This window comes from Podarcis erhardii, assembly GCF_964252035.2.
Source record: "Podarcis erhardii genome assembly, chromosome: 10".
In the NCBI taxonomy this organism is placed as follows: Eukaryota; Metazoa; Chordata; class Lepidosauria; order Squamata; family Lacertidae; genus Podarcis; species Podarcis erhardii.
The window spans coordinates 24,097,320-24,119,508 of NC_138500.1; the positions used below are offsets into that span (position 1 = coordinate 24,097,320).

At 42.3% G+C, this 22,189-nt stretch overlaps 1 protein-coding gene across 4 annotated transcripts in view; it reads left to right on the forward strand.

Moving 5' to 3' along the window:
* TBXAS1 (thromboxane A synthase 1) overlaps positions 1–22,189 on the forward strand; it is a 206,021-nt gene that overhangs the window by 171,525 nt on the left and 12,307 nt on the right. The gene's annotated exons all lie outside the window — the stretch shown is intronic.

The following is a 22,189-nucleotide window of genomic DNA, read 5'->3' on the forward strand; positions in this document are numbered from 1 at the left end:
CAGTCATGACACATCCGCCCCCCACTAAGATTTAACTTCCACATACCTGTTAGAGGGAGGCGTAAACTGTAGAGTACATATAAATTTTCACATGCAAATTTTATGCAGTATGCAAATAATTGCCCTCCTTTCCTTATTTACATTCTGGTATTACTGAAAGAAATCTACCCTTTCTCCATTTTTGCAAATAGGTTCCAAAAAGTTGTTAATTGGCCACATAAATATACATATGTTTTAGAAGTTGGGGGCAGGGGAGAGTATCTAACTGCCATCTCTGCTTGAGTTGCACACATATTGGAAAGCCACCCTTCACAGTGGAGCAGTTGTCATTAATAAGTGAAATAAAAATTGCCTTTCCCCCCCTTCCTTTTAACACCCAAAAGTTAGAGCTCAAGTGATAGATAGCCCTGGAGATTTAAGGCTCCCCACCCCTTCCCCCTTCAGAGAGAAATCAGTGCAGCATTAATTTCTTCCATGATGTCAGGAATGACAGCTTAGAAGTGTTTTTTTCTAGAATTGAAACAGAGGGTGAATTTATATTCAGGCAGCAATGAGCATGGGATTGCTGCATGGGACATCCAGAAAGTACAACTGGTGCAGAATTCATTAGCCCCATTGCCAACTGGGGCTGGGTGCTGCAAGCATAGTGTACCTGCATTGGCTTCCAAGGAAGGAGGTGATAATAAGGTTTTCAAGTTTACTTTTTGTTTGTTACATATTGGCATAGAGGAAACCAGAGGATAAGGTCAGCTTATTATTTCATGACCTGTCAGCTGAGCCTCATAATTCAGGTGTTATGCTATATACTACTGTTCTGTAGGTGTGGATTTGGGTGTAATGAATGGATCAGAACAGTTGACTGCAGTTTTGGACTCTATAGCTATAGGGACTGTTGTGGAAAATTTACCACTACACTATTGCAAAGCCTCAAGATCCTCAAGTTTGTGGCATATAATTCATCATAGTGATAGTCTATTTCCTGCCCTCTCTATAAGGAGCTCACATTAGCAATTTAACCGCACACTAACCCTCACAGGGTTATGGGGAGGCTAACATGAGGGAGGGTGTTTGTTTTTTATCAGCAAAAACTAAAATGGGGTCAAGAGAGCAGTTGAAAACTGGATGCCTATGCCAAAAGCAGTAACCAACAAATTCATTTTTCCAGAGCTACATTCTGATAGTTCACCACTACAGCACAAATTCCTGGGAGCTCTACTAACCTGCAAGGAAGCAGGCAAGCTGCCATGATCACAGGAATGAGTTGCTTGCTCTTCTGCGTAGCCAAAGATAAATGGACACATGTGGCACTGTAATGTATGAGCTGCTTCTTGGAATGAGAAGATCTACTCTGAAAAAGCAATTGGGACCAACTCAGAGGAGCGTAAAAAAGAGCAGAGCGAGTTTTGGCTGGCTAGAACAGGATAGTTGACTCTGTTGTAGAGATAGCAGGGCAGCAGTGATGATGGTGGGGGAGCCATACTTTTAGGAAACATGCTTAAGATTCCAGGATATACCACCCAGGAAGCAAGCTGATGTCAATTCACTCTGATGCTCTGTTTCCACCGGAGCTACAGAATAAACAACTGTGCTTTTAAGTTGCACACATTTGGAGCACTAAAATGGTGAGCAACCTGTAAATTTATCTCACTTTGAATCCTGCTTCCTATAGTTGTATTGAACTGAGGTGTGAGGTGAGTTAGGCAGGAAGGTGTGTGTGGCGGGGGAAGTGTTTGGCAAAAGGGGAATTTAATTTAGAAAAAGGGAGAAAAAGTACAGCAGGCCCTTTCAGGTGCTGCTGTTTGATGCTATTTAGAACAGTCACTCATGTCTCTCCGAATAAATAGTAATGACTGTTTCTTGCAACTCCACTGTGAACCATATTCACTCCATGCAGGGAAGCACAAAATAAAGCCACATGCAACTCACACAAGATGATGTCTCTTGTAATATTCAGCAGTCAGGCCTGGTTAGAAGCATTTCATTATCTCAGAATTACGAGGGAGCTTCCTGCAGTTGCCAAGGCTTGTTTATTCCTCTGCTCCTTTCTTTCTTTTTTTCTTTTCCTTTCTGTGAAATGCCACACTTATTGATTCTGAACAGAGCTGCAAGGTCAGATTGCGGACATCTGCCCCTAAAAACTATTGTTATGATTATTATGTTATTAGAACCCCGTTTGATTTAAGGCAAATATGCCTGGGAATTTTGTTTAAAATCTTTTCTTCTCCACTCCCTACTCCCCCACCTCCATTCCCTCAGTTTTTAGTGAAAAAAACTGGCAGTTGAGGTATGCCTTTGAACAGCAAGGCTGTGTATTCAGTTTTGCCCTGGGCCTGACATATAAATCCGTGGGAGACAACACAGTGAAACTGTTGACTTAGGGCCCTTCTGGACCATCAGTATTCTCAGGTGGGATTCAGCACATTCAGTTCGTGCAGGGTAAAGTTGATTTTGCACTTTTGCACACACCCCATTTATACCTTTTGCAAGAAGGAAAGTGATGAGAAAACACACTGGAAAGTGTGTGGTAACCAGGGATGGATTCAGGTTTGATGAGGCCCTAAGGTACTGAAGGTAATAGGGCCCTTTATATGTCCAGCTGTCCTTTGTCAACAACATTTGACTCTCTCTCTCTCTCTCTCTCTCTCTCTCTCTCTCTCTCTCTCTCTCTCTCTCACACACACACACACACACACACACACACACGACAGTAGATGTAATGGCCAGCATACTGGAATTTACTGGGTCTTTGAACTGAGTCTGCAAGTTCCATGTAGTTGCAATGAAAACTTGTGTTTGGTGACCACATGGCAGGGCACCAGGAATTCAATGTACAGTTGTAGTCTTGTTGGCGAGGAACAAAGAGAAACATACCCTGATATTTCTGCCATTAACAAATGGAAGTCCTATTCAGCTTTCAATTATAAACCTTCTCGATACAACCTACCTGAGTTTAATACTCTCAAATTGTGGAGCCCTGATAAAGTTCGGGAATGGATCTTTGAAAAAGACGCCTTTTTGGACTCCACCAAGATAAAAAAACTCAGGGTTTTCCTACTGGTTCCCCCGAGTAAAAGCAGTCAAAATCTGTGCCAACTACTTGGTGGATATCACCGATCCCATCCTTCGGAGAGCTTTCACATGGCACGGTTTTAAACATTGCCAACTGCCTACCTGACCGGTAGATATACAAAAACCCCAGTAGAACATAGTTTATGTCCTTGCCTTATGAAAATTAAAGAGGATCTTACACATTACTTCCTCTATTGCCCCATTTACTTGGGGTTTAGAGACGCATTGCTGCAAATTATACCCAACTCTATAACCAGTCCTGAAGATAGAGTAAAATTTTTGTTAGTTGATGCAAACCCACGCATTACCCATGTGGTAGTGGTCTTTGTGATGAAGGCCATGAAAGCCAGGGAAAGATTTATAGACGACAATGTAAAGACCCCTTCACCGTCTGTTTAACTCGCTGTTCGTTTTCCCTCCTTTTCTATCTTGTGGGAAGAAGGTTTTGTTGGCATAGTATGTAATGAATTTTAATATTTTTAACTACTGTAGTGTTGATTTTTGTGCACAGGCATGGTCCTCACAATAAACGGATTTGATTTGATTATAAACCTTCTCCAAAAATTTCAGTCGTTTCTCTGAAAGTTCTCTTGCTACCAAATTCCATTTGAGATATTAGATTCCATGTTTAGACCATAGAGGGCTGCAAACTGTCCAAGATGGTTGGGTAAATTTGAATAAATAAGTCTCTCATTGAAGTAATATATTGCAGAACACTCTAGGAGGGTGAACACAACTCATTTAGATAATAGAACTTGAAATTTGGATAAAGGGGTTTCTACTGTATTAACATCAGGAAGCAAAAACTTGCTGTCAGAAAAAAAGGCAGATCATAAATGCCTGGCTGTGTCGGGTTTATTGCTCAGAGCTGCTGTAAAGAATTCTTGTTTGGCTTCTCAAGGTTTCTGTGCTAGGTAAACAGTTGAGAGATTTCACCCTACGGAGGAGTACACCTTCATCCCCACTGTTTTTCAGGTGGAAATAAAAACACACCATCACCAGAGTTTGCTTTCCTGAAGGAGATTCTATTGTGCCCCTTTCTGAGAATGGATTGCACTTGATTTGCAAAGAAGAGGCAGGAGAATTAAATGAAAAGAGATGTTGCTGTTTCCTAAGGAAAAAATTGCATACACATACTTACTTAACTGGATTTGTGCTTTATTTTAGTTCTGCAATTCTTCTTTCCCATCCTTGATGTAGTTGCCTTCTTTTTCTTTTTCTTTTTTTGGAAAAAATGTATTTGTGTTCCTGAGGTGACTGCAGGCTGGTTTATAGTTTCCTGTGCCTCAACTTTACAGAGCAACAGAAGTGATACACGTATATATGCAGCGCTTTAGGCAGAGCCTTTTAAGTTGGAAAAGAGAGTGTTTTCTGCTTTAAAAGTGTCAAGGTTAATACACAGATGCAAAAAAAGCAGGACTTCCATTAACTCCCCTCGCCAGTCCCAGCCTCCCCACTTCCCTCCATTAATTCTTTATTGGGGTTCCCCCACATAAGGGATTGCTTATAATATATTACTCTCACCTTGTAAATTTCATTTTGTCCTTGCTTTTTAAAAATATTTTTGTACCCCTTAAAACCAAATTGAAATGTACAGCAACATAAATGGAAGGATTCTACCCTTCTCCATAGTATTCTAGTAAGTTTTTTTGTGTTCATGGATAATGGTTTATTGAGGAGGGGTTTTTTGTTTTGTTTTTACTTGTGAGTATTAAGACATGTAGTCCTCTAACCTGAGTCCAGCTCAGGATTGCAGCACCACGTGTCCCAGTTTGCATGTCATGTTAAAACATAGTTAACCATAGGTTTACCGTGCATGAGCCTTCCCACTTCCCACTTGCACTGTGGGTAAACAAACCACAATCCTTGGTTTGTTTAGCTCAGACAAACTACAACTGGTAAGTACGAACTTCACCTTATCATTATGGTTTGTTTAGCATGAAACTCAGCCCAGGGACTGTGCTTTATTTCTCCCAAGTCCTAGTAGGGAGGAGCAAAATGAAAGCAGTAGATTCATGCACAGTAAGCCATGGTTTGCGACTTACTGCACTGTTCGAACATAGTCTCTGGATGTGTGCTTTGGCTTTAAATTTGAACCCAAACCTCCAGTGAGGTACTGCACGCACACAAAAGTCTACTCTTGACTTTCTTTGAGCAGATTGTTGCTCCACTCCAGTAGAAATTATAGTGGGCTCCACACTTAATAAGACAATTTATGCTGGTGTTTCCTGGGATCTCTGTCCCAGTCAATGTCCCTCAATACATGCACATTCATGGCTATTTAAAGATGTGTCTTTTGTCCACAACTTACATGCCCAAAACACTGGTGTACACACAACAATTGTGTGCTGCATGCAGCATGGATCTGCCTTTACACCATGTATGTCAGAACATGTGTGAATTCTGTGATACTTATGACTATCTTCAGATGTTTTAAAAAAAAACAATCAGGCCACACAGCTGTATGTGTGTGTTGTGTCAGTGTATTGTGTTATAGCTGCTGGACGACCATTTCTTTGTCATAGGCTGGAGTGGTTGCTTGATGCTCCCTCAACAAGATATAACAACAGGAGATGGTCTCCTGATAGTTGGAGGTCTCTCCTGCATGTTTTTGAAGGAGATAGCCATCAGAGCTTAGAGTGTAGCTTCCAGTGTAGAAGGGTGTATGTATGCACACATGCAAACACACAGCCATGTGAAAACAGGACTTTTCGGATAACAGTATGAGAGAATGCCTAAAGGAGTCCCTCTTTGCCTCAATGTATGCTTCATTAATATATTTGTATGTGAAGAAATATACAAAACTCCACAAGGCTGGAGCCTTTGCAGAATGAAAGCACACTGATTTTGTGATTGTGCTATGGTTTTTGCAATGTTTATAGGTATTTATGTGTGTTAATTTTGGGTGTGATTTTGTTGTGCATCACTCTGGGCTGCTTTTGGAGGAAGAGCAATCAAAATAAAATAGCCTTCAGTGCTCTCTTATAGAATTGTAGAGTTGGAAGAAAACCAAGGGTCATATTCTCCAACCCCCTGCAAAGCAGGAATATTTGGGTTGTGCTGCATCTGAAACTTTCATATCCTGGTGATGTAGGGAACACATAACAATTTGTACATACACTGAAAACACGCTCTCTGAAAAACAAATGATCAATGGTATACGCAATTTCAAATATTAGAAGCATTATTCATGCCTTCAAATATCCAATTATAAACTTCTGTACAGTATGATCTTTTTTTTTAATGCACTACAACTGACCAAATGCGCACACCCTGGCAAGGCTATTAATACGATGTGGCCTAAAGGAGTCCAAGTGACCCTGGCTTCGGGATTAAGTGGTCACAGTCCCAAATTGAGGTCAGAGGAAGGCACCTTTAGAAAAACAAGAGGAGAAGTGGGAGGGAGGTGGAAGGAAAAGCCACTGGCACCACAGAGTACTAGTCTCAGCAACGTAGACAAGCAGTCAGTCGCCTGTTCAAAGACTTGTGCCAGTGACCTTTTAATTCCTTTGTGAAATGAAAGCAGACATTCCAGCAAGCTCTGTGCCTTGCTGCCTCAGCAAAGAGAGGCTGCTTATATTATCAGAGGATGGGCTTTTTTTCCCCCTTTTGCTTTTACACAAACAAAATGCTCCCCATAGTTTTCTGACTGCCTTCATTCTTCAGCCATTTCATCACCTCACTCCCATCTCGAGTGTTGGAAACAGTCTTGATTTTATCATGTATCAAGCGGCAGCACTCCCCCCCCCTCCTGAAGCGATAAGGCAGGTACAAATAGAAACCTGAAGTGTTTTTTTAAAACAAAAGGGGGGCAACCTTCCATTTTTGTGAGCTATCTTGGTTTGCAAATGCCCAGAAACATTGCAACGGTAGGATCCCCCATGTCCAGGTCTATGACCTTTGGGCAGCCTAATCCTGTGATCTTCTTGAGAGATCTGCTACTATTCCTCTACTTCCCTCCCTACAGACCCCCTCGGGTGTAGCCTGCTTGGGAGTTCCATTGCTATCAGAAGTAGCAGCTGGTGAGACTCCATTCTCTGTGGTAGCATCTAAGTTGTGGAATTCTCACCCCACAGAGGTGTGTCTGGTGCCTGCGCAGTACAACTTTTGGCAAACACTCTGGCCCTTGACACCTGAGAAGTGTGTTTTCAGGACCCACCCTGTTCCTGTAATTTGCTTTAGCTGTTTTCAGTGCTGAATTTTAAATTGTTGTAGCCTGTCCTGGCACCTGCTGGTGAACAACAACAGTAATAGTGATAATAGTGATAAATAATACTGTGGTAAAATACTTGCCCAAGTGAAAGATAATCAGGATCCTATACTTACCCAGCAGTGATATAATAATTATATTATTTATACATACATACATACATACATACATACATACATACATATCCCGTCCATCTAGCTGGGTTTCCTCAGCTACAGCATATATTGAAACATAATAAAGCATCAAACACTAAAAACTTCCCAATACAGGACTGCCTTCAGATGTCTTCTAAAAGTTATGTACTGTTGTTCTTTAGCTGCTTGACATCTGGAGGGAGGGTGTTCCACAGGGAGGGTGCCACTACCAAGAAGGTCCTCTGCCTGGTTCCCTGTAACTTCACTTCTCACAGTGATGGAACCAGCAGAACACCCTCGGAGGAGGACCTCAGTGTCTGGGCTGAACGATGCGGGTGGAGACGCTCCTTCATGTATACTGGGCCAAGCCCGTTAAAGGTCAGGACCAACACTTTGAATTGTGCTCGGAAACATACTGGGAGCCAATGAAGATTCTTTAGGACTGGTGTTATATGGTCCTGGCAGCCACTCCCAGTCACCAGTCTACCTGCAGCATTCTGGATTAGTTGTGGTTTCTGAGTTACTTTCAGAGGTAGCCCACGTAGAGCGCATTTTTGTCACATTCCTCCAAGGAGCTCAAGGCAGTGTACATGACTCTGTCCACCCCACATTATATGCTCATTCTGTGAGGTAGGTTAGGCTGGGAAAGAGAGGGAGATACAGTGGTACCTCGGGTTACATATGCTTCAGGTTACATATGCTTCAGGTTACAGAATCCGCTAACCCAGAAATAGTGCTTCAGGTTAAGAACTTTGCTTCAGGATGAGAACAGAAATCGTGCTTTGGCGGTGCGGCGGCAGCGGGAGGCCCTATTAGCTAAAGTGGTGCTTCAGGTTAAGAACAGTTTCAGGTTAAGAACGGACCTCCAGAACGAATTAAGTACTTAACCTGAGGTACCACTGTACTGGCATGCCCAAGCTCACCTTAATGGCTGAGTGCAGAATGTGCTCTCATTCTGACTTCCTACCATGCAAAGGGAAGCAATCATAGCCAAATCACCCAAGACATAAAAAGCACAGAAAATATACACCATCACCAGCAAACCAATTGTAATCGTGCAGTTCCTCTACCAACCATCTTCTCATACCAGCAAGACAGAGAAAACACCAATCATAGTATAGTAATCCCACTTCTGTGTTGATGGTAAGACTTAACAAGGCACTCTATAAATCCCACTAAATCCAACAGAGATTATATCCAAGTGAATGTAGCCTATATTCCCCCTTCCCTGCTTGCTCCAGACTGTGGCCAGTGGTAGTTTCAAGGATGAGGAATAGCAACCCTCCCCCTCAGTGACCTGAGCTGTGACAGTGTAGGCCAGCAGTTAAGAGTGTATAAAGATGAAGGAGAATTTAGGTCAGTCCTGTGAGTAGGAGTGGCAGATTCAAGGGTTGTCTCAAGACAGCTGGAATGACATGGAGGTGTAGCAGATGACTCAGTCCCACGGACAGTTTTGGAGTTAGAATCATGTACATGGGATGAGGGAGACATCATGTTGTCCATTGCCTCAGGTAGCAGAATATATTGAGCTGGGAGACTGAGTGGTGTTGTTCCTCCAGACAATGGGGCTCAACTACATTCTTTTATGCACCGACAATAGCTTTTAATTTCTTTCATGGTTGAGGCACAAGCAAGGTATTTGTTTTCTGCTCTCATTGGTGCTCCTTTTTTGTAATATATATTAAAGGGGTTATTTCTAGGGAAAGCTAGGAGTGAGCTAGCTCTGTTTTCTGGAATATAATAAGTGCTAAAAATGAACTTTATTATTATTATTTTTAGCAGTTCTAGCCTTCATGATTGCAAAGGCATTGTTGGCAAGATGACCATACTGCACTGGTAAAGATTCCAAATTAAAGAATCCAGTAATCTCATTTTCCCCCTTTTAGAACACACACACACACACAGTAAAAAAATAAATGATGGAAGGGGAGAATCAACATAGGGTTTTTGTGAGGGAGCTGTCAATAGTGGGATTTTTTATACAGTGGTACCTCGGGTTAAGAACTTAATTCGTTCTGGAGGTCTGTTCTTAACCTGAAACTGTTCTTAGCCTGAAGCACCACTTTAGCTAATGGGGCCTCCCGATTTCTGTTCTCATCCTTAAGCAAAGTTCTTAACCCAAGGTACTATTTCTGGGTTAGCAGAGTGTGTAACCTGAAGCGTATGTAACCTGAAGCATGTGTAACCCGAGGTACCACTGTACTGGCATTGCATGTCAGGTACCAAAAGGATTTCTTATATTAACCAGGCCTAACATCATACAGCTTGATTTTTTTTTTAATCAAAAGAGAATTAAGAAGTAACTGAATTCATAATCTCAGTAACAATGCTCTATTAAATACTGAACGGTTTGTCTGGAAGAGAGGTGCACAGCTGTAGCTGAAAAATGAAATATAGCCAAAGGCTTGTGCTCAGGATCCAAAGGCTAAGAAAAGTCAGGAGAAGAGATACCCCAAAGTATCTGAGACTTCATAGCAAATAAAAATATACAGAGAGGGGACATGATAGAGCTGGCATTTGGGGGCAGCTGCCAGGACCACAGCAGAGCCCCACTGCTGTTGATGTTCCTGGAGTCCCCATTCTGGGGCTGCAAACCAGCCAACATTTTAATTACCAACAATACCTAGGCTGTCTGGGGCTGAAAGAAATTGTAATCCAAAACATCTGCAGGCAGGGGTGCCAACTTGAATAAAATATTGGGGGCGGGGCTGACGGCAGGTAAGTCCCACCCCACATAATCAATCACATGACATGGCTCATGCACACTATTTGAATGACAATGCCCATCAACTTTGGGGGGGAGGCCCTGAAATATTTTATGGGGGGGAGCGAAGGAACCTCAGCCCCTAGGAGTTGGCTCCTCTATCTGCAGGCTGTCAGACTGGGAAGACTGCACTACCTGCTGGGCTTTCTACACTGGCTGAGAAGTGAAAGGCTCTGTCTCTGGGTTCAAATAATCTAGGTTCTGGACCACCAGGCCCCATGTTTCCTTTGTGATGCCATTTGGGTATTTTTTACTTAGGGACTTAGGGCTAATTTGTATGAAATGTGCTATGCACAGTTCCACATGGTGAATACATTGCACCAAATGTGCAAATCCACGTGGCGAGTATGTTGTTCAAATGTATCCTCTGGCAAAAGTGCATTGCTGGGGTGGCACCATCTTGGACGCAGTGTGGCTAAGGGCCCAGGAGTTCTATATTTTGGACAAGATTTTAATTACCAAATAAATAAATAAAAATAAAGGATGCTGTCCAAGCATATAAACTTCCTGCTCAGATTCACTTCCTTCATTTAGCTGAATAGCATTCAGCTAAAGCATGAACCATTTTGTCAAAACATACTGTCCCAAAATATGTTACACCCAAATTTGTCCTTTATCTCAAAACGCAACACAGTTCATTTCTATGCCCATGGAAAATCAGGTTGTCAAGTAAGAACCATGTGTTTCTGAGTTGTTTTAGGGTTAAGTTACAGCTGTTCTATTTGCTGAACATAAATTCTTCCCTTGACATCCTATTTGAGGTACTCCTAAATTTTTTAATTATGTCTGCTTTCTGTGCCATCAGTTTTCTAAGTAATAAACCACTAGATACAACTGATTACAGCTTATTATTATTATTATTATTATTATTATTACTACTACTGATTCACCTTTTCCCTCTTTCATGATTTAGCTTAGTAGTTTAGTTGAAGGAAAGAAGTGACTTTGAGCAGGAAGTTTAAATAAGCTCAGACAGTTGTCATTTTCTTTTCTTTCCTTGGTAATCAAAATTGGCTTCCTGCCAAGGGAACATAATTAAAATTATTCTTCATGGCAAGGAAAAAAAGATGTAAAGGGGAGGGTTCCTGTCTCAAAGTACATAAACAGCTATAACTCATCTCTCTGCATACGTGTTTTAATGGCATGCTTTTTGTGACATTCTAAAAGTGGATAATGATTGCAACTTTGGATAACTATTTTATGGAAGTGGGTTTAATTTTTTTTAATAGGGTCTTTTTGTTGTTCTTGCTTGTTTTAAAATTAAACCATCATTGAAAAAATAGGCAAATGTGTCCCATACCCAGCTGTAGTCCCTAAATTATAGGGTTTTAAAAATTGCATATGGTTACTCATACACCATTACGTTAATCCACCAGGATGTAAAGATATTTTTAAAAGTCCCTGCCTGATATGAAATTAATCTTCCACTGTTCTGAATGCCTACAACTCCCACTGAAAGCAAATGGAAACTATATGTGCTCAGTAACCTTTTCAAGATGAGGATTTCAACTGGAAAGGAGGAAGTGTTGTGGGCTTCTCTGCAAAAGTGTCCTCCTGGCTGGTTGGGGCGAGGATGAGAAAAGTTGGTAATTTCTAACAATTTTAACATGCATTTGTTTTGCATTCCAAAGGAGGCAACTATAGGGTTTCTCTTTAGGACATTTTTGCATACAGCACAAAGAACACTCTGGCTCAGAAGCCATAGCAAACATATGGAGGCAACTTCACTTTTTCCCCAGTCTTGCTGGTGCTGTGCTACCCAGGGCTAAGCCATGGTTTGACTTAGCATTACAGCCAAACCCCGGGTTTGTGGTTTGTCTCCTCCAGACAAATAGTGAGCCAAGAATAAACAGGCTATACAGATCATGGTTTGTCTGGAGTGAGACAGACCATGAGGATGGGTTTGGGCATAACACTAAGCCAAACCAAAGTACCAGTGGGCCAGTTTTGAATCAGATCTTCATTGCAGACAGTGTAGTCACTTAGACTTACTTCAAAGTACAGATGTTTATAATGATAGCTTTGAACCTTACACATGAAAACTGCTTTAAAAAATGGATAGCCCAGCCCTGTGCATATTTACTCAAGAAAAAAGTGATACTGAGCTCAGTCGTTGGGTGTGCATAATGGGCTGGTTTGTATGCCACATTAAACCATGGTTTAATGCTAACTCTGCCCAATAAAAACACTGTACTTGTTGTACAGTGGTACCTCGGGTTACAAACTTAATTCGTTCCGGAGGTCCGTTTGTAACCCAAAACCCTTCTTAACCTGAGGTGCGCTTTTGCTAATGGGGCCTCGCGCTGCTGCTGCCGCTGCCTTGGCCTCGTGATTTCTGTTCTCATCCTGGGGCAGAGTTCGCAACCCAGAGCAACTACTTCTGGGTTAGCAGAGTTTGTAACCCAAAGCGTTTGTAACCCAAGGTACCACTGTATGCTTTCTCCCGCCTCTCTTCTTCCATATGTCCAGGAGGGGGACTTCTAATGAGTCTACTTTCAGTTTCAAATAAACTTGGCTTAGTGTCATGTTTCAGAAAACAAAAATGTCCAGTTCTCATAAAAGGCAAGCAAATATTGGGCCAGCTCAATGGGATGGCAGGTAAGGTAAACATTCAATATATGCTGCCAGCAAGTGGGTATTATTGTAAGGAAGTAGGGACAGAGCAGGAGGATTTCATACCTTTGTGAGCAAAGAATGTGGCAGGGAGAAGATTTTGTAGTGTTTCTTAATGAGATGAAGTCATATTTTATACCATGTGAGTTTCATAGAAAGCTTATGAATAAGAAACAGTTGTCCCATTGCTTTTCAATCCCAGGAAATTATTTAGACTTAAATATCCCATTGTTCAGAGCACTTATCTTTATTTATCAGCTCTCCAAGGACGCTTGCTCTGTTCTGTAGTTTCCTGTGAAACCAACAACCAGAGACAAGCAGGAAATTCTGGCTTCTATTGAGCTGGTGGGTCAGGTTCTTTTTTTAAAAAGACTGTCATTTTAGCTGCAATTTTCGGTTTTTACTGTAGCTGCTTTATTCCCTTCTGTCCTCTTGCTTCAGTACCCTGGATAACTTGACACTAAATCCTTTGTGTGGGGATCCTGTGCCTCTAATTTGTTGACCTTATGATATTTAAACATTATTAAGAGTTGACAAAAGGGCCGTGTGCCCTTTCATTTCCCATCAAGTAGAGGCTGCCGCACGGTATCAACAACTTGCCTTGTGCATGGTTGGCATCCCACCCCCCACCCCCGCCAAATATGAGTCATCTTTCAATCTGAGTACAGCTCTCGATGCTGATAAAGAATACTGGGCTCCTGTTGTTATTGTGGCAGCAGCATCTTCATTGAGCACCTAATCAGTGGTTGTGGCAGCACTTTGCTCGGTTTAATAAAATGAAAAATGCATCATGAGGATTATAGTGTAGAGCTGGAGGGTGCTGGAACGATCTGGGGCAGGGGGCAGTAGTAGGCTCAGGTGCAATTGGAGGGCATTGAATAAAAAGGAGGTTCCCGTGGAAACATGAAGAAGAGAGTTTTGAAAAACCATTCGTACATGTTTCATCTGTTGTGTAATGACGCTTACCGCAGGTCGGGTGCTGCTGTGGATCTGGCAGTCATGCTGGAGGTGAGAGGTTTTCCTGGGCTTGGCCTCGGCTTCACCCAGGCCTGGGAAGTGGATTGCAGCTTGCCTGCCTACTTGGCCAATGGCAAAATTGTGTAGGACATAGGTAGAAATATACATACATAAAAGAACGGAAATTTATCACTGCATCTTTCTGTTTGTTCACTTAAAGAAGGTAGATTTCCAGGGGGACGCGGAGTATTTTTCTTTCTTTCTGAAAAGGGGCTAGCAAGCCAAATAAGTTTGGGAACCTCTGGTGTAGAGCATCAGCGGTAAATAATCTGCATAGCAGGCCAAAGGTTCCAGTTTCAATCCTTGGTGCCTCCGGGTAGGGCTAGGAATGTCCTATGTCTGGATTGCCACTGCCTGTAAGTGCAGACGCCACTGAGTTAGATGGACCAATAACTCTTGACTCTAATAAGGCAACTTTCTGTGTTCCTTCCTAGGCCATCCAAAGGGGTGGCAAGGCTTGCTAGTAACAAAGGCTTTTACAAGAGGAGAGAGAATGGGATTAGTCTTTTGTTTAGGTGACGGTCTCCTGTCTCTTGATAATTGACAGTAGTGACAGTTCTAGGAGTTTCGGGGGGTTGCTCTTGGACAATATGACCTCAGGTGGAGTAGCTAGACTTCCTGAATGTGTCCAGATACAGTGGTACCTCTGTTTAAGAGCAGTCCTGTTTACGAATGTTTGGGTTTACGAACTCCCCAAAACTGCAAGTAGTGTCCCGGTTTGAGAACTTTACCTCGGTCTAAGAATGGAATCTGAATGGTGGAAGAGCATCAGCGGCGGGAGGCCTCATTAGGGAAAGTGTGCCTCGGTTTAAGAATGGTTTTGGTTTAAGAACGGACTTTCAGAATGGATTAAGTTCGTAAACCAAGGTACCACTGTATTGCTGTTAAGCTTCTCCTTGCTTTTGCCACATGCTGGAAGAAGGCATGTGAACAAGCAGCAGCAATCTGGAAGTGAGGGAGCAGAGCCAGCATGCTCTGGGGGTTGGCAGTGGGACCCCTGATGCAAAGTGGGTCTAAGCAGGTGCCCAGTGGTGCCAACTTCTACCCCTGACCTTGGTGGACAGTGTTGGCTGTGTGATTGTGAAACAGTGGAAAGCTTGTATGCATATTGAAAAAGCAATGTTGCGATTAACTTATGTGTCTCTACCATAGTTATTGTTACAGGATAAAAACCTAAATAACATAGCTAGTTTCACTGATGTAACAAAAACAACAACAACAAAAATCTGCAGTGTTGTTGCTTTTACCTTTGTTAGTTTAAAACCCCAGATGCGATGAAATTATAAGCGAATAAACGAATTGTGCAATCTGCTCCACTGCACAGCAACAGAGCCTACTTTCTCTGGAGCAAGATCTATAGCAGCAGTACAATACATCACATCTCATCCGTTTCCTCTGGCATTGCAAGATGGTCTCCTGCACTAAGTAAGCCTTCAGTGCCACTGCTGATGAGGTCTGAAATTCCATGCCCTTTGGAAGCTGCTTCTTTGGGGGGGGGGGGGAGAAGCAGAACACCACCAACCCATAACCCCTTATGTTCTGTGTAAAGGTTCATTGCAAATGACTGTCCTACCACCTGTCCAACACTGGAGTGGTTTTTGCATTTGGCAAAATAATCTTGCAAGGCAGATTTAGCATTTTCAGTGAGCAGGGGTGCCAACTAAAGGTGGCGGAAGGGGCTTTGGCCCCCTCAATATTTGTGGGCAGGGGGCCGAGCCCCCCAATATTGAGGGGACTCCAATCAGATTGTATTCCTATCAGCAAACACTCCCTCCATACTCCATACTCCCTATGCCCCCAAATCACTGCATGATTTCTGTTCTCATTCTGAAGCAAAGTTCTTAACCCAAGGTACTATTTCTGGGTTAGCGGAATCTGTAACCTGAAGCGTCTGTAACCTGAAGCATCTGTAACCCAAGGTACCACTGTATAATACCAAGCCTGGCTTGGCTACACTGGTGGGCCCAATTCCAAATCCTTAAATGGCTCAGGAACGCAATACCTAAAGGACTGCCTCTCCCCATATGAACTGACTCAGACCCTGCAATCATTATCTGAGGCTTTTGTTTGTGTGCCTCCTCCAAGAGAGGCCCAGAGGGTGGCAACACGACAATGGCCTTTTCTGCAGTGGCTCCCCTCCTGTAGAGTGCTCTTCCCAAGGAAGCCCGCCAGGTGCCTTCATTACATATCTTTAGGTGCCAGTCGAAAGCATTCCTCTTCTCCCAGGCCTTTGGCTAATTAAGCAATCAATGGCCTTTAAAGCTGTGTTTTTGTTTTGCGTTATTATGGTATGTATTTTTATATTGTAAGCCTCCCTGTGATCTTTGAATGAATTAGAAATTTAATAAATAATAATGCTAGGGTTTTTTGGAAGGAGGGAAACAAGTCACAAGCCCAAGTTCAGATCTAATGCTAAGCTTAGCTATGGTTAACATAGCAGCAGCAGGACCAGGGGAGGAGCAAACCAGCTGCAATTTTCTAAGTGCATCAACACACTTGGTCATCTGCATTAATTCATGGTTTGACTTAGCATTGCATGTGAACTGCAGGCAGCTCCATTACGGGAACTCAAGGACTGTCTCCATGATTTGGAGAATATATTCCATGTGCTTAGTTGAGACAAGGGCAAATCAAGGGCTTGTACAGGCAGTAATTTTTTTATGGTCACTGCAAATTGCTTCCTCCTTAGTACTACTGTGGCATTACCCATCTTCTTGCAATAATAATGTGATGACTGGACAAAGGTAACGGACAAGGGTAATAGCTGTGCTGTGGAGGAAGAAGCCAGTTTGCTCCATTAAAAAAAAGAAAAAAAGTTCCCCAAAAGGAATATGTATGCTGTAGTTCAAGAGCAGGAGAGCACTCATATTTCATAGGACAGTTGATTGATTTTTTAGGAAAAAATCTTGAGATGATGAAACATAGCTGTAGGAGTGAGAAGCTTTGTCCTTTTTCATCCAGGGATATATGAGCGCTCATCCCTCCTACTGAAAGGAGAATTAGTAAATCATAAGCTAATAGTGAGAATAGGAAGAAAGAGAAAGCAAAAACCTTACAGTTGCAATATATTTTTTGCCTTCATGCCCTCGTTCCTTTGATAGTATTGAGCAGAACCAATTTAAAGCAACCAACAGGCCTCCAATGTTTTGGTCTTCCTGTGGCACCTTGAATTTAAAAGATGGTCCCTCGTTGTTGTGTTTTCAAAGCCAATGCTTGTAACAAATCAAAATGTTAGGGTTACTTAGAGTACACTACATTTAAGGGCACCTTCAGACATCCTTTTTAAGTACATACGGAGAGCCTTGCTGGATGAGGCCAATGGCCCCTCTAGTCCAGCATCCTGTTCTCAGTAGCCAACCAGATGTCCATGGGAAGCTCACAAGTGGGACCTGGACACAAGTACTCTCCCTTCCTGTGCTTTCCAGCAGGTAGCATTCAAAAGCCTCTAACAGTGTGTGTGTGTGGGGGGGAGAGTGTTATGCATTCTATTGTCCATTCACGATTTGCGCTCATTATGGTATCAGGGTGGTTCTGTGTCATCCCTGCAAACGTTTTGGGACGCAGCTTTCGTTTCTGTGTCCCATAGCTTCCTGCTGAAATCCTGTAGCTTTTTATATGTCCCAAATGTTCCAGTTTTATTGTTTTGTCTCACTTCTGTTGCGTTATAGTACAAAAAAAAAGTCTTCCAGATGAAAATAATATAACAACACTGGGTAAGACTTGCAGAAGACCTAATAAAGTAGAACGGTGTGTGGTTTAAATCCACCCCCAATGCACCGCTGTTGCTGTTGTGAGGTGTTGCAGAATACAGTGGTACCTCGGGTTAAGTACTTAATTTGTTCCGGAGGTCCGTTCTTAACCTGAAACTATTCTTAACCTGAAGCACCACTTTAGCCAATGGGGCCTCCCGCTGCTGCTGCGTTGCCACTGCACGATTTTTGTTCTCATCCTGAAGCAAAGTTCTTAACCCGAGGTACTATTTCTGGGTTAGTGGAGTCTGTAACCTGAAGCGTATGTAACCCGAGGTACCACTGTACACCTGAAAAATACTCTAGTCTAGAGGAGCCCTAAATGTATAAGTGAATGTCTGCCTCTCCTGTCTTAGGTCTGTCTATCTTCTCCTCTACCCAGCCATCAAACTGGAACAGTAAACAGCTTTCTGTGTTACAGAGTCATAGACATTTCCCCACCAGCACGCAAATCCACCCTAAATAAACTTAAAAATACTGTTCAACTTTCTACAGTAGAATCCCACACAAGCAGCGAGTGATTATGCTGTGTGCTCTCTAGAGAAAAACCCTTTGGGTTTTTCCCCTTTCGTGCTCACGACACTAAAAGAAATAATAAGCACCCTTCATCAGTCTGATGGGCTCTATTTATATACCAAGTCAGGAAGGAGGGGAGAGGTTGGAGAGCCCCCCCCCCCCGATTTAGGATTTTGACTTTTTAATTAGATTTCCTCTCACAATCACCCAGCTGTCTGGGTTTGAGCCACAGATAAGTGGAGCTAGAGCTGATAGCAAGAGCAGCAGGATTGGGGTGGGGGAGGAAAATGAAGTAATTATTATTAGTAGAAGAGTACAATGCATTCATATGTTTATATGCATATGCACAATTTTCTCAAATTAGGAGGGTTTCTCCCTCAACATGGGTTAAAGCCCATGTTGGATTAAAGGTGACTAATGCTAAACAATATTTTTGATCCTCATGTTTGACCCTCTGCTTTTCTTCTACACAGAAAGGGGAAGGGTCATGGCTCAGTGGTAGAGCATATGCTTTGCATGCAGAATGTCCCACTAGCATCTTCTGGTAGGACTGGGAAAGACTTCTGCCTATGGCTTAGCTCTGTGTAGTGCACAGCAGCAAAGCAAGGGGAAGAGTGAAGTGATTTCTGATCCATGAATTCACATGCTTGCTTATTCACCAGTTGTCCATGCCATCCAAAACGAGCCATGTCTGAAACCCCAGAGAGCCACTGCCAATCACTGTAGACAGTACTGAGCTGGATGGGCCAATGATCTGACTCGATATAAGGCCACTTCCAATGTTCCTAAGGCCAAGGCACAGTCAAGGCCAGACATTCTCGGGGCCTGAGGCACTTCCCAAGTCATGGTGAAGGCTAGCCAAGTTATTCTGCACGTGATGCAGAAATCCTGCAAGCACCTCCTTCCACGCCTAGGAGTAAAGATACAATAATAAGCCAAATTAGTCACAATTTGCCACCCTTTTATGACACCCTAGATCAGCTGCTGAGGCACTCACTTCACCCAATAGTGTTTAATTCAATTTATTTACCTATTTGAAATATTTCTAACCTGCCCTAGATCTCAAAGTGGGGTGCATATTTCATTTAAAACAGCATGCTGACACACACACATTATTATTATCATTATTATCATTATTATCATTATTATCATTATCATTATTATTTTACTAAATTTCTATACCACCCATCATCTGATGATCACAGAGCAGTTTGCCATATAAAAACACAAAAATGAATAACATAATAACAACAAACAAAAACAATAACCTCCTCACACAGTTATTATTTATTAAATTCCACACAGTAAACAATTACAAAAAAAAAAAATCTGTCACACCCAAATGCCACAGGAAACATCCAGATTTTAACTTGGTGCCAAAACAAGGCCACAGGTGGAACCAGGTGATTCTCAGAGGAGAGTATGTTCCATAGCCATAACAGGTAACCCTGGTGTTCTGCTGGGGTAGGTAATGTGGGCTGCATCCAATGTTCTCTGGCTACTAGTGCAAAGGCAAGTTTTAAAGTTGCATAACAGAGAAATCCAACCTAACAGCTGTGCTAGCAGAAACTTGCTGCTGAATATCTTGTACTGTTAGGCATGCAACAAAATTTCTAGCAACCTGCTTATGCATTCTCTTTATGCAACAACACTCTGCTAGCACAAAATATGTGTAACACTTAAGCTACCAAGTGACTTTAACTTAATGCTGCATTAGATCCAACGCAAAAGAAAAGGAAAGATGCAGATATTCCCTGTACATCTTTCTACACTTCAGAGTCTGTGGGATATATACACATCTTTTCCCTTTAGATAGAACTCAGAAGTGTGAAGAAATACTACTTCCTCTGGTTCAGCTTCTGGAGAACATGCAAAGAGATTTGTCTTTTCCTGCTCCACACACGCTTTCTAAATGCTATATCCAGGATCAGAGGCACCTCTGAATATGTGTTGCTGCAGAACATGAGTGAGAGCTCCGCTGCCCTCCTTCTGGGTTTCCCATGGGTTGGCCATTGTGGAAAACAGGTTACTGCATTTTATAGGCCGTCAGTGAGAGGCAGCAAAACTCTATTTATGTTCCTAAGCTGCAAGTTAGTTAGACTTTCTCCATAATTACATATGCAGGGTGTTGGCATCTGTTCATTACTTTACTAGTCTGTCCAGTAAAATCATGTGCTGGCTGATAAAACAGTGTTTGGATCTCACACAAGACAGCAAACCTTAGAACTCGGCTGATAAAAAGAGTTTGTTTGTTTCACGTGTATCCTGCCTGTCTCCCATCATGGAATACAAAGAGGTTATCAGAGGTCTTGAAGGGCACCAGTTTTCTCTTGGGAATCAGCCATTCTGGGAAGGTCCCTGAACCATGATGAAATTGTGAGAAAACACACACGGTTTCTGCCAAAATATTTTGACCCCAGAATAAATCTATTGATGGCTGAAATCTCTCGCCTGCTTTTTCACTTTTTTATTTTTGCAAGCTCTGAAAAGATGCCATTGTCAGCTTTTCCTCCCCTGGTATCTGGGATTATGAAATTTTAATTATTATGTTTTCATTCTATCCAAAAGTGCTTTCTTGTGACCAGCAGGATTAAAGGCCAGAAGACAGGTTTGCTCTAGGAGGGTAAACAAAATCAGGATAATGTTTCCTGCATAGCTCTTTTTCAGACACCTCTTTTCTTCTCCTAGGGTGGTAAAGGTTTCCATGGTTCTGATGTAGTTACAGTGTAATTAGAGCTAACCAGCTGCCTGTGAAATAACCAAGTGTGTTTATCTATGCAATCGGAAACAAGGCATTGTAACGGGTAAATCATAAACAGATGGGCATGCTGCCCTGTGGGGTTTGAAAAGGGGAGAGGATGACGTGGGAGGAGGAAACTCTTGCAGGATGGGAACAAATCATGGATCTTACGATCTCATTGGAGTCAAATCCCAGTGTGATGTTTTGCACCATGGATGTCTGAAACTGTTATGCATGAATGGTCATCCATACAGCTCAACTACAAATAACCTCCTAAACCACAATGGGCAGAATGTGACAACAATCCTCATGAAAGGATGTGAAAGCAGATTCATACAGGAAAGGGGATGCGTTCAGTTTACCTTCCTAGAAGGGAGAGTTTTGACAATTTACTTGACTTCTATCAAACCTTTTTGGAAGAAAGTTCTATTGAAGTTAAAGGCCCAATTTGGATGAACACTTAAGCAAACCTTCCCCAACCTGGGGCCCTCTTGGATGACACCTCCCACCAGCCCATCAAGCAATGTCAATGTTCAGAGATGATGTGAGTTGTAGTCTAAATTGTAGAATGCTGATCTAAAATCACAGTGAAGCCTTGGACTTGGTCTGATGCTCTTTCCCCTTCCCTCTCTTTGGTGCATGAGACAAGGATACCAACAGATTCTGTTTTCACTTTAGAACAAACCACAGTTTCAGGTTACACCCAACTTAGGGAACTTTGGTTTGTCCTAACCAAAGCCATGGTTTCAGTTCCTGTTCATTTTAAGTAACGTCAGGTTAAACAAATCACAATTCTTCAAATTCAGATGTACTCCAAAAATAGGGGTTCTTCTAAGTGAAAGCAGAAGTTTTCACAGTCCTCCTGTATAGAAATGGTGATGGAGATTGGAAAGGCCATGGCTCAATGCACTTCATTCCCAGTCATGCCAATGAATACATGCATTCAGGAGTAGCTTCTTCATCTTGCATGCCTAAAGCATGGTTCCTGGAACTATCTAGGCTGAACTGAAGTCAGCAGTTTCAAATTCACAACCTAACTTCCAGCCTTTCATGGACTAAAGCTTAAATCATACAACCCGAGGGAATCCCGTTCTTACAAACTCAGGGTCTGAAGTCAATCTCCAATGTTTTAAGCACTTGATGTGGGCAATTCTGCTTTTCGCCTTGTGTAAGACAGAGATAATGTGTACTTTATAGTTCCTAACGACATGAGCATGGAGAAGACTATTAATTATATTCATCTCTATCAAATGCTTCTAAGCACCTCAGACAAAAGGTGCTATACAAAAGTGAAGTGGCATTATAAAATGCTGTAAAACTGTAAGTTGCCACAGAAATGCTTGATACAGAATTAGGAAAATGAAGTTTCCCCTTGTC